Here is a 14,196-nt window from a genome sequence, read left to right on the forward strand (position 1 = left end):
AATTGCCAATATGTCTTGTTTCTTCAGACTTCAATCATCCAATCCACCAAACAACACCGAACAAGAGTCAATGGCAGAATAAGCTGTTTGGCATTGGCAGAGAAGATTTGGCAGATTTTTCATGGGCGCAACCCACATACTCAGCTCTGCTGCTCATCCCACAAATGCATGTTCCTTACAAATGTGGCACCATTTAAAAGGGAAATAAACAGGCTTTCCAACGGTATAAGATTTATTGCCAAGAAGCATTGTTACAACAAAGAAATAATCTACCAAACACAAATTTCCTTACTTTTTGTGCTATGTTTTATCAGGCATTATCTCTGGAGAACATGGAAAGGTGATGTTTCACAGAGTGCTAGAGTAACTCAGCGGGTCAGGCAGCATCTCTGGAGAACGTGGATAGGTGACGTTTCACAGAGTGTTGGAGTAACTCAGCAGGTCAGGCAGCATCTCTGGAGAACGTGGATAGGTGCCTTTTCACTGAGTGCTGGAGTAACTCAGCAGGTCAGGCAGCATCTCTGGAGAACATGGATAGGTGCCTTTTCACAGAGTGCTGGAGTAATTCAGCAGGTCGGGCAGCGTCTCTGGAGAGCATGGATGGGTGGCGTTTCGCGGAGTGCTGGAGTGGCCCGGCGGGTCGGGCAGCGCCTCTGGAGAGCGTGAGTAGGTGATGTTTCACAGAATGCTGGAGTGGCTCTGTTGAGAGTTGAGACCTTTCTTCAGTCTGAAGAAAAGTCTGAGATAAATTACCAAGTCGTATTTGATACATACAAATAATAAAAATACCTTGTTCTTCAGACTGTTGTTGTGACCTACTTGAAGGAATTTCATGTTCAGGGACTGCAGGAGAAAGTTTATATTCACACAGTGTTAACAGTATTCACACACACACTGTAACAGCTTTGTAGCTGACATGGGTCTGATGTTTTTTATCTCCGTCCCCGTCGTTGTGGAGCTTCCAGAAGTTGACACGAAGGAATGAAGTTAGCGACTTGGTCCGTACGAAAGGTAAACACGAGACAGTGTGTTGCCAAACTGAAGATTGGCTCAGTTTCTTAGTTTTGATGACTAATTTATGCCCCCCCAAATTTTTTTATTGACTTAAAAGAATCGGGAAATATATCATAAGCGGTTGTTGTGTTTTGACACCACAATGTTTTTGATATATATAATTTGAATATAAGAAAAAAGAATTAACTCACCCCAAAATCACAACTACCATCGGATACCTCGTTGGGGTTTGTGAAAAGCTGTAGAGTTTGAGTATCCGTGGTTTAACCTGATAACAGTCGTTGTGACAATGGACACCAAGCATGACGACCGTTACCGGATCTTTGCTAGGCGGAATACCAGACATGTTACTATTTTTCTCCTTGTATTGATGAAGATATTTCCCTAGATCATTATCAAAAGGTATCTGTATGAAGGGCCATAAGAAGTTTATTTACGAATTAAATATTCATGACTAAATGTGGCAGAGTTTCTATGTCACATTTTTGGTGTCCAAAATGGTGGTAAAACGATGAAAATTTGTCTGTCATGAAAAATGTTTTTGACTTTCGGGCTTGAAGTTATCTAATTTATATCTGTTATTTATAAGGTTTCACATGATGGGTAGATTTTTGTTAAGAACAGTGTATTGGTGTAAAAACCTGAATAATAATCTTGTTCCTCAAAATCTCTCCAGTATTGTAAAAATACACATATTGTAAATAACTGTGGTCCCAGCACTGAGCCTTGCACAACCCATTAGTCACTGCCTGCCATTCTGAAAAGAACCCGTTAATTCCTACTCTTTGCTTCCTGTCTGCCAACCAGTTCTCTATCCATGTCAATACCCTACCCCCAATACCATGTGCTCGAACTTTGCACACTAATCTCTTGTGTAGAACCAATTTTATCTAACACCTCTTCTCCTCTTTGATATAACCCTCCTCCCACCCTCACTTGCATCCACCTATCACTTGCCAGGCTTTGTCCCGCCCCCACCTCTTTTCCAGCTTTCTCCCCCAACTAAAATCAGTCTTATGAAGGGTCCCCACCTGAAATGTTGCCTATCTATGTCCTACAGAAGTACTGCCTGACCCACTGAGTTAATCCAGCACCTTTTTTTTGGAAACCAGTATCTGCAGTTCTTTGTGTCTCCTATAATGAGATGTTGAAGATTTTGAAATAGTGTGATATTTGTGAGGTGAAGTAAGGTGAGACAAGGCGGTGAGCCATAAAACCAAAGGAAATCAATTTTCAGCAGTAAATACTGTATTCAGCTTATACATGTAATAGATACATATCTGAATTTTCAGTCATCCGCGATAAATTGATTCAGCCCAGCGTGATCAATCTGATGCTTTCTTAGATCGGCAAGATTAGCAATGTAATTAGATTTCCGTGTGAACAGTCAAGAATTTTATATAAATAACAGAGCTACTGCATTTCTCAGCCCCAGTTTACCTTCCTTTCCCAGTTTGTGACTTCCTTAACAATGATCTGTTGCACAGTGAACCTAGTCACGGAGAAGCGAGAGGAAGTTTTTAATTAATGTTTGTTAAAAATAGTTTTCCTCAAGGAAAACTATTTCCTTTGTGATCTAAAAAGCAGTTAGTTTGCTTTGAGGGATCAAGATGGCTTGATACCTCACATTTCCAATTCTTGCTGGACTGCTGCAAAATATGCTACAAAAATATTTTTACAGTTACTTCATTGGCCTCACAGTTTAGTACTATATTTTTAATCTATGTTGGTTTGTCTTAAATGACACAGCGAAGGAAGGACGGAACCTTATCTTTGGGATATTGAAACACTGAAAAAATGTCATTCAGCCCTATGAATCTATACAACCTTGGCTTCATGAAACTTCATCTCCAGTTCTCCAGCTAACTTCCCATACTCATTACCCATTCTTTTCATGTGTTTGAGTGACTTTCCAATGCTTTTTTAAAATAATTTTATGGTCCACTTGTAGCGACCATAGAGAATGGTCCAGGTCGTCGAACCCTCGGATTGGCCAGCGAGGTCACGTGGGAACGCGACCATGGGGATTGGTCCAGGGAGCGACATCGCTGATTGGCCAGCGATGTCATGTGCGCGTTTGGCGCCCGATTTAGTCAGTTCGGCGAAGTCTTCAAGGAAGACAGTAAGTTTGTAATGGTTGTCCTTTACCTTGTTGTTTAACTCTGTATTCGAAGATTGCGGCTGCAATAAACTTCTTCTACAACCAACAAGTTTCGGACTCGCCATATTGGTGACCCCGACGTGATCTGGATGATCACCGACTGAGCAGGAACCCGACGCCTCGTTGATGATGACCGAGCAGGGCACACCGGAGTTAAGCGCCGGAAGCGTTCATCTTCCGTGGTTTTGGACGCACGCACCGCAAGCTTGGTTTATCCACACCGAGGCTCAATTTCATATAAAGAAGGTGTCGGACGAATCCACGAAGTACTTCTACCTCGTCAGCGCTCTATCGCCGGACACAACCAAGCACGTGATGCGGTTCATCGTGGATCCACCTGCGGAAAACAAGTACGAGGCCATGAAGAAAGTATTACTGCGAACCTTCGGGTTTAATAAGCATGGTGGTGCGGCAAAACTTCTGCACCTACCAGATCTTGGAGACCAACTGCCTTCCGTCCTCATGGCCGAAATGATGATGCTAGCCGGTGAGCATACGGATTGCCCTATGTTCGAACAGGCATTCCGCGAGAAACTTCCCGAGGATGTCCGACTGCTGCTCACGGATTGTTCTTTTAAGGACCCCGAAGCATATGCAGCGAAAGCGGACGCGCTCATAGCGGCAAAAAACAAGGCAAGTGGTTCGATCAACAAAGTCTCGACATCAGTGACCATGCCACAGCGACGGCAAGATGGCGCCACGTCTCCCGCCAATTCTCCGAAAGCCCGCCAAAAAGATCCGCACAAGCGCGGCTGGTGCTATTATCACCTACGATGGGGTAATGAATCCCGCAACTGCCGTTTGCCTTGTACCTTCGCGGGAAATGCCTCGGCCGATCGTACATAGGGGCAGTTACGATTGGCCAGAACCGGCGCCTCTATGTCCATGATCGATTCACGGACACAGAATTTTTGGTAGACACGGGAGCCATCGTCAGCATAGTGCCGCCGACCGACCTCGAAACCAGATCGGGTAAGACAGGTCCCACCCTCATCGCGGTTAATGGCAGCCCCATTCGCACTTTCGGTACACGGAAGATGTCCCTTGTGTTAGGCCTCCGCACGTACGAATGGCCATTCATCATAGCCGACGTCAAACAAGCGATCCTGGGCGCAGATTTTCTCTGGGCTTTTTCACTGGTTCCTGATGTCCGCGGTAACGACCTCCGACCCTCCGCCGAAGATGAACACGTCGCTCCGACAGTCGCCTCCTCGCCCAGCCCTACTGTCCAGGCCGTCGTCGCGGCCCCCGACTCGTATGCTGCGATTCTGGCAGAGTTTCCGGAGCTGCTCGTCCAACGTTTTGACACGCCTTCGGCTAAGCACGGTGTGGTCCATCACATCCGCACCGAAGGCCCTCCCGTTTTCGCTCGGGCCAGGAGACTACCGCCAGACAAACTGGTGGTGGCAAGGGCGGAGTTCAGGAAAATGGAGGAAATGGGAATTGTCCGTCAGTCTGACAGCCCGTGGGCCTCGCCGTTACATATGGTCTCCAAGGCATCTGGGGGGTGGAGACCATGTGGCGATTATCGGCGTCTCAATGCTGTCACCACGGCTGATCGCTACCCCATACCGCACCTACAGGATTTTTCATCTGGGCTGGAAGGAGCGGTGGTGTTTTCCAAAATCGATTTGGTGCGAGGATACCATCAGATTCCGGTGCGACCGGAGGACATACAGAAAACTGCAACAATTACTCCGTTCGGGTTGTTTGAATGGTTGCGTATGCCTTTCGGTTTAAAGAACGCGGCACAGGCTTTCCAGCGGCTGATGGACCGCGTGGGCCGGGGTTTACCGTTTGTGTTTATTTATTTAGACGACATCCTGGTCGCCAGCCCCTCCGTGCAGGAACACCAGGCCCATTTGCGGACCGTGTTCCAGCGGCTCCAAGACCACGGGCTCATAATCCAACCCTCCAAATGTCAATTCGGCCTTCCTGCTCTTGATTTTCTAGGGCACAGAATTACCCCTGCCGGCGCCTCCCCTTTGCCCGAGAAGGTGGAGGCTATCCGGGCATTTCCCAGGCCCACCACAGTAAAAGGGCTACAGGAGTTCGTAGGCATGGTTAATTTCTACCATAGGTTCGTTCCGGCAGCTGCGCGAGTCATGCGCCCACTTTTCCAATGCCTGGCAGGGAATCCGGTAGAGTTGATATGGTCCCCGACCGCAGAGTCGGCTTTTACAGCAGCTAAGGCAGCCTTGGCAGACGCCACCATGTTGGTCCATCCGAGCCCCTCCGCCCCCACGGCCCTGACGGTTGACGCCTCTGATGTGGCGGTGGGCGGGGTTCTGGAGCAGCAGGTCGGTGGCCGTTGGCAGCCTTTAGCGTTTTTCAGCCGGCAACTAAATTCGGCCGAGCTGAAGTATAGCGCATTTGACCGAGAGCTTCTGGCTCTCTATTTAGCTGTTCGTCATTTCAGGTACTTCCTCGAGGGCCGCCCATTTGTGGCCTTTACGGACCACAAACCATTAACATTTGCTTTTTTGAAATTGTCTGACCCATGGTCGGCCCGCCAGCAGCGGCACCTGACTGCTATCTCCGAATTTACCACCGATGTCCGTCATGTCGCGGGTAAGCTTAATGCCGTTGCTGACGCCCTGTCTAGACCTGCTTTTTCCCCTATTTCGGCGGTGGACTGCGAAGTGGATCCCCAGGAGCTTGCGGAGGCACAGCTTCTGGCGGAACCGTTTCGGCTTACCGGTCCACCACTTCGGGATTGAAGTTGGCCCAGGTAGCTTGTGGGTCGGCGGGCACAAAAGTCTGGTGCGATGTTTCTCTTCCCCGTCCCAGGCCGGTAGTACCGCCCTCCCTTCAGCGCCGGGTTTTCGATGCCATTCATGGGCTGGCGCACCCGTCCATCCGCTCCACCTCTGCCTTGGTAGCAGCGAGGTTTGTCTGGCATGGCCTACGGAAACAGGTAGCGGGGTGGGCACGTTCCTGCGTGCCCTGTCAGACCGCTAAAGTCCAGCGCCACGTCCAGCCCCCCGTGCAGGATTTCGAGGTCCCGGCTGTTCGTTTTTTCCACATCCACGTGGATTTGGTCGGGCCCTTGCCTTCCTCCCGGGGCTACACCCACCTCCTCACGGTGGTGGATCGGTTCACCCGGTGGCCAGAGGCTTTCCCATTGTTTGATATTTCGTCAGCGTCTTGTGCTAGGACTTTGGCCCTTCATTGGGTAGCTCGTTTCGGGGTTCCGGCAGTTATTACCACTGACAGAGGGCCACAGTTCACTTCGTCCCTCTGGGCCGCGCTTGCAGAACTGTACGGTTCCAAGTTACAACCCACGACTGCGTATCACCCCCAGGCAAATGGACTCGTAGAAAGGTTCCACCGCCAACTTAAGGCGTCCCTGCTCCCTGCTAGGTTCCGCACCTCGGGTTCTGGGGGGGGGTCATGTAGCGACCATAGAGAATGGTCCAGGTCGTCGAACCCTTGAAGGCCCGGACTGGGTAGACCAGCTCCCTTGGGTTCTGTTGGGCATCCGGACTGCTCCCAAGCTAGATCTCGGTGCGTCGTCCGCAGAGCTAGTATATGGCTCGACACTTCGAGTACCCGGAGATCTGTTTCCGGACCCTTCAGACCAGCTGCCTACAGTCCCATCAGTGTTAGCGTCTCTCCGGGAACGGGTGGGCTCCCTGGCTCCAGTTCCGACTTCACGTCATGGGTGTCCCATGGTACATGAACCGCCTTCCCTGAAGGACTGTGAGTTCGTTTTTCTGCGAAAAGATTCCCATCGCGCCCCGTTGCAGAGGGTCTATCAAGGGCCGTTCCGGGTTTTGCGTAAGGGAACGGCTACCTTCACCTTAGACATGGGCGGCAAGAGTGAGCTCGTCTCGGTGTCCCGGCTGAAACCTGCCCATTTGGATCCGGATCAACCAGTCCTGGTCGGTCAAACCCCTAGGAGAGGCCGTCCTCCGTTAGTTCTGCTCAGTCCAGGACCCCCCGTTCAGACAGTCCCTCCAGGACCCCCCGTTCCGGCAGCTCCTCCAGGACCCCCCGTTCCGGCAGCTCCTCCAGGACCCCCCGTTCCGGTAGTTCCTCCAGGACCCCCCGTTCCGGCTGTTCCGCCAAGTCCGGAACCCCCGGCTCCTGTGGTTCAGGCTGTCCCTCTCCGTACTCGTTATGGTCGCGAAATCCGGCTCCCTGCTAGGTTCCGCACCTCGGGTTCTGGGGGGGGGTCATGTAGCGACCATAGAGAATGGTCCAGGTCGTCGAACCCTCGGATTGGCCAGCAAGGTCACGTGGGAACGCGACCATGGGGATTGGTCCAGGGAGCGACATCGCTGATTGGCCAGCGATGTCATGTGCGCGTTTGGCGCCCGATTTAGTCAGTTCGGCGAAGTCTTCAAGGAAGACAGTAAGTTTGTAATGGTTGTCCTTTACCTTGTTGTTTAACTCTGTATTCGAAGATTGCGGCTGCAATAAACTTCTTCTCCAACCAACAAGTTTCGGACTCGCCATACACTCTGCAATAAGGTTGTGCAAAAAAATCTAATCATTTTCCGCATGAGTTTATCTTGGTTATTAAGTTATTAGATGAGTGAACGGTCCTCCCATAGCAAAGCCATTGTTTCACTCTTCCAGACTACTTCATTGTGGACATTGGACATTTTCTCTGTTACTGTAAAGCTACATGCTGCAAATCTATATTCTGCAGGCTGGTGTTTATCTCTTTGCACTACCTGTTGCATTTGTACATGGCTTAATTGCATTTATATACAGTATGATTTGATTCTACTAGATAGCATGCATACAAAAGCTTTTCACTTTTGGTATCGGCATGCATGGCAGTACCATTATTCAAAGCAAAGCCTGATAGACATTTCAAATGCAAGAGAATCTGGGGATATGGAGAGAGAGCAGGGAGTGGTGTTGTGGCCAAGAATGAATGGCAAATCAGGCACGAGTTGACATCTGGCCTACTTCTCCTTCTACTTATATTCTTAGCTCATCCCTGAATCGTCTCAAGTCTAGTGGAAAAATACCAGGCCCTAACTGCATTGCTTCACTGGGTTGTTGCCAGGAAGATTTTTTTTCTTTCTTCCTGTTAACATCTCAGTGAATGTATGTTGTATCTATTCCATTGCTTTACATCCTTCCTATAATGGGATGTCCCAAGCTGCACACAATACCTAGACGACATCCTCAAGTTCAACATTGCTCTTTATTTTTGTATTTGATGTCCTTGCAGTATCAACTTTGGTACATCTGTGGAAAAAGTCATTGGAGGATAAGTTTTATGAGCTCTTGGTAAAACTCGTTTTCCCCGTTTATATTAAATCCTCAGCAATATTTTTATTTAGGAGTAAGAATCCAACTTGCTGCATATTGTTTTTGCAGTCAATTGTTCCTTCCTAGAAATCCTACATTTGGCAATCTTGTACTGGTTTTCAATAGGTCCTTCTGGTTGATGGACGTTTTGATGAAAATCAAGGGTCTATAAACCCAAAACTTCACTTATTCCTTTTCTCCAGAGAGGCTGTCTAACCCATTGAGTTACTCCAGCTTTTTGTGTCTGTCTATGATATTTCAATCGATGGTTTTCAGAGCCTTCTGTTTCTGTGAAATGTAGGAAAATTTGTTCAGCAGCAACAGTACATATCACATTCATATTGATGTAAATGTTTTTATGTGTAGGAACGAACTGCAGATGCTGGTTTAATTCAGTTGTGAGGCAGCATCTCTGGATAAAAGGAATAGGTGACGTTTTAGGTCAGAACCCTCCTCAGACTATTTTTATGTGCTCAAGAGATAGATTTTGAATAACTTCAACATTTGGATAGCGGTAAAAGGATTGGTCCAAGTCAGCATGGATTTATGAAGGGGAAATCCTGCTTGACTAATCTTCTGGAATTTTTTGAGGATGTGACAAGTAAAATGGATGAACGAGAGCCAGTGGATGTAGTGTATCTAGACTTTCAGAGAGCCTTTGATAAGGTACCACACGGGAGGTTGGTGAGCAAAATTAGAGCACATGGTATTGGGGGTAGGGTATTGACATGGATGGAGAATTGGTTGGCAGACAGGAAACAAAGAGTAGGAATAAACGGGTCCTTTTCAGAATGGCAGACAGTGGAGAGTGGAGTGCTGCAAGGATCGGTGCTGGGGCCGCAACTATTTACAATATATATTAATGATTTGGATGATGGAATTAGAAGTAACACTAGCATGTTTGCGAATGACACAAAGCTGGGTGGCAGTGTAAACTGCGAAGAGGATGCTAGGATATTGCAGGGTGACTTGGACAGGTTGAGTGAGTGGGCAGATACATGGCAGATGCAGTATAATGTAGATAAATGTGAGGTGATCTACTTTGGCGGCAAAAACAAGGAGACAGATTATTATCTCAATGGTGTCAGATTAGGTAAAGGGGAAATGCAATGAGACCTTGGAGTCCTTGTACACCAGTCACTGAAAGTAAGCGTGCAGGTACAGCAGGCAGGAAAGAAAGCTAATGGCATGTTGGTCTTCATAACAAGAGGATTTGAGTATAGGAGCAAAGAGGTCCTTCTGCAGTTGTATAGGGTCCTGGTGAGACCACATCTGGAGTATTGTGTGCAGTTATGGTCTCCAAATTTGAGGAAGGATGTCCTTGCTATTGAGGCAGTGCATCGTTGGTTCACAAGGTTAATCCCTGGGATGGAGGGCTGTCATATGAGGAAAGATTGGAAAGACTAGGCTTGTATTCGCTGGAGTTTAGAAGGATGAGAGGGGACCTTATAGAGACATATACAATTATAAGAGACTAGACAAGCTAGATGCAGGAAAAATGTTCCCAATGTTGGGTGATTCCAGAACCAGGGGCCACAGTCTAAGAATAAAGGGGAGGCCATTTAAAACTGAGGTGAGAAGTAACATTTTCACCCAGAGAGTTGTAATTTGTGGAATTCTCTGCCACAGTAGAGGCCAATTCACTGGATGAATTTAAAAGAAAGTTAGATAGAGCTCTAGGGGCTAGTGGAATCAAGGGATATGGGGAGAAGGCAGGCACAGGTTACTGATTGTAAATGATCAGCCATAATCACAATGAATGGCGGTGTTGGCTCGAAGGGCCAAATGGCCTTCTCCTGCACCTATTTTCTATGTTTTATATGTTTATATGTGACATTCGACCACACTCTACACAGTCCAGAGAATTCAACGCAGAACACCTGGAAATTATATATGCTATTATCCAGTACAAGCATCTGAGAAGGTTAATCATTAAGGCTTTATATTTATTCATGTCTTGAATATACAATAATCTGCTTATTTGATTGTACTTATTGACACAGAACAGGAATATAATTTTTCCTCCAGTTTTTCAAAGAGAACAATGTTAACGAGCAGAAAAGGCCACTAAGTGCTTCTTGGCATGTTCAAGATAGGGTCATGTAAACACCTTATCACTTTCATGAGGAGATTATTTTAAAATGTGTGCCCAAAGGATGTAAATCCCACTAAACTCAGACACTGACAAATCCATTATAAACTTCATGTTTTCCTTCAGTCACCAAATCATTAAACTCAGGCCACTAGGGTTAGGTGTGGAAAATGTAGATAAATTACATGGATCAGGGTGGGATCAAACTCACTGAACAATAACAAAGCTGTCATTGAAATTTAATAAAAAGGATATGTTTACAGTGCAACGTACTTTAAATTGACTCCAGTTTTTCTAACTGTTACCTGCAATAAATATATAAAACAGTTTGGGTTCATAGAATATCTTTCTGATTCTTGCATTATCCTGCAACAAAACACAAAAGAGTGATTTCCTTTACTGAAGGGCATGTTATTTAGAGAAATGGACCAGCCAGTTTATACTTAGCAAGCTCCCATCAACCACAGATAAATAATTGCATCGGTTATTTGTAGTGGATTTTTTGTTGGGAGGGCAATGTTCAAATCGTCACACTGGATGCTTACTTGAACAATGGCATTTAAAAGGACAGAAAGTGCTGGAGTAACTCAGCAGGTCAGGCAGCATCTCTGGAGAACACAGGTAGGCGATATTTTGTGACAAGACCCTTTTATTTTTCTATCCGATGAGAATGAAGTAATGTCTGGATTAATGAGGCCCGGTGCTGCGGGAGAGTCAGAATGAGGGCCCTTTGGTGCCGGCGCATGGCAGCCAATGTGCAACTCTGGGCAGGGAAGGAGAATTATTGCGAGAAGCAGTAGATTGAGTGCGGGTACCTAAAATCCGGGTTGGGTCCAAACTGGGAGACCTCGAACCGAAGCTGTAAGCACGAGGCTCAAGACGGAAGCATAAGCAAGTGTTGAGGAAACATACGTGGCTGTGGTAGTGAGTCTGGATCAGAACATTGTCATAGAACCAGAGAGGATTTTTCTATCCAGCGGAGATGAAGTAAAGTTGAGGCCCATTGCAGGTATGGTGAGTTCTGGAGCTGCAGGAGAGTCAGCAGTGTTTTTGATCTATTTCAACAATGGTTCTTGTCTGGCATTTCACTAGAAAAGAGAGGGAGTCACTCTCCATTTCACTAGAAAAAAGAGGGAGTCACCCATGCGAAAACTGTGACAAACTTACATCCACCAGTAAAGTAAACCCACTGTTATGCAGTGACAGATAAGTACACATCAGTACAGTACCTCAATATTACATAGTCACAGATCTATACTACCTGAAATGTAACCTAGTGTTAAATGGAGATACATCTGTACCCAAAGGCATAGTGCCCCACTGTTCCATGATCACAGATCTGTAGTGTGCCCCTTTGTAGTGTAGTGTGCCCCATTGTAGTGTAGTGTACCCTATTGCCACAAATCTGTACCACAGCCACAAATCTGTGCTTCACCAGCACAATACCCCATTGTTATACTTTCAGGTTGGCACAGTGGCGTAGCTGTAGAGTTGCTGCCTTACAGTGCCAGAGACCTGGGTCTGATCCTGGCTACGGGTGCTGCCTGTACAGAGTTTGTACATTCTCCCTGTGATAAAGGAGCAGAAGCAGGAGCACCCGGAGAAAGCCCATGCAGTCACACGGAAAACATGCAAACTCCAAGCAGACGGCACCTGAAGTCAAGAGTGAACCCAGGTCTCTGGTGAAGTACAGATTTGTGGCTGTAGAGCAATAGGGTACACTACACTACAATGGGGCACACTACACTACACTATGCCTTTGGGTACAGATGTATCTCCATTTAACACAGCTGGTCTCTGGCGCTGTAAGGCAGCAGCTCTACCAGCTGTGTTACTGTGCCAACTGGTCGATCTCTCTTAATCTCTTTATGATTGGTCCCTTATCTTGAGCCTGCGATCTTTATTTCCTGAAACTCTCAGCAGGTCAAGCAGCATCTGTGGAGGGAATGGACAATCCGGTGTTTCAGTTCTTCTGCTGCTCAGATGTAGGTTGGAAGGGACTGGACAAGGGGAAACAAGATTGAATCGAACAATTGAGTTCAGTGGGGCAGGAGCAGGCAGAAACAATAGGTCTGCTGGGCAGTCCTGTCTGTGGATTCGGAGGAGTCTGAAGATGGATCCCAACCCAAAACATCGCCTGTCTATTCCCTACTCAGATGCTGCCTGACCTGCTTAATTCCTCCAGCACTTTGTATTTTGCTCAAGATTCCAACATGTTGAGTTCCTTGTGTTTCCTGCTTTCGTTTCAGTTCCAGGACCCGTTATCAGAACTGGGAAAGAGAGAAAACAAGTTAGTTTCCTGTAGCAAATATAGTGGGGAATGAATGAGGAGAAAAGGGATTCAGATAGGGTGAGACTAAATGTGTTAATTTAGCAGTAAATGTTTTTTTAAATGTACTTTGATTCTAATTGCTACTCCCACTGCTATGCAATTCTTTACTATTCTAAACCTTGGAGAGCTGGACAAGCTGAGTCTAGGCTGACTTTTGAATAATAAGAAAATTAGGGGATGAGGGAATTATGTGAGAAAACAGACTTGATGTTCAGAATCAGGCCCAAACAGACAAACAATCTGCTCTTGCTTTTATTTCTTATGTTGTTACATGTGTTGGAAATTTTTGGATGATTTTTTAAAAAAATTGGTACTGTATCCATTGTTCAAGATGTGGACTCTTATACATCGGTGAGACCAAACGCAGACTGTGCGATCGTTTCGCGGAATACTTTCGCTCAGCCCTGAACCTGAACCTACCTGGTCTCCCGGTTGCTGGACACTTTAATAATAAGCGAGTTCGGTATTACAACTGCGCATGCCCAGGTCATGGATCATTCGGGATAAACATTCTCGCCAGCTGAGCTACTGTATGTATGCAGACCTGTGTTTCATACGTATTTTCCAGTTTTGCTTCTTCGAGGTACGAAAATACTGCTTTCAAAACTATTAACTAGGTGTATTTATGGTTCATTTGTACAAAACTACAGTAGCTTCGGTGAGTGAGCGAGATCATGATGATTAATAACAACCATTTTTTATTGTTTTTGTTTTGGGGGGGAGAATAAAATAAAATGTATGATTTCTATAACCATCAATAGATAATATGAAAAGTATTTGTGGGGTTTTCACCTTTTACTCTACTAGTCCATGGCCACGGGCTGTATGCACGCTTGTTGACTTCTGAATGAGTTCTGCATGTACATGTGTAAATAAAGCTGTGTAGTACAAAACATCTGATATACACATTGTTAGGAAGAGTGGATTTTTGAACTCAGTTGATCCTGGGGATTGCATTATGGCGGAAAGAGGATTTCCAATTCAAGAAGACTTGATGTTTCGCCAAGCCTATTTAGAGATTCCCCCTCCCAGCGGTGGTTATCAGCAAATGACCAGAGAAACAGTACACAAAACCAAGAAGGTTGCCAATGTCCGCATTCAAGTTGAATTGGCAATAGGTTGGCTAAAGTGGTTTAACATCCTGAGAAACACTTTGCCCATCACTTCAGTTCCGCATATTGATGATATTTTCAACATCTGCGCAGCATTATGTAATTTACTGCCTCCATTGATGTGTTAAAGAGATGTTGTTGCACTTGCAAATCATTTTGATCAGGTTCAACTTCATATTCAACCAGATTTGATATGAACTGAAATCCAGAACAC

Source organism: Rhinoraja longicauda, chromosome 1, assembly GCF_053455715.1.
Source record: "Rhinoraja longicauda isolate Sanriku21f chromosome 1, sRhiLon1.1, whole genome shotgun sequence".
NCBI lineage: Eukaryota > Metazoa > Chordata > Chondrichthyes > Rajiformes > Arhynchobatidae > Rhinoraja > Rhinoraja longicauda.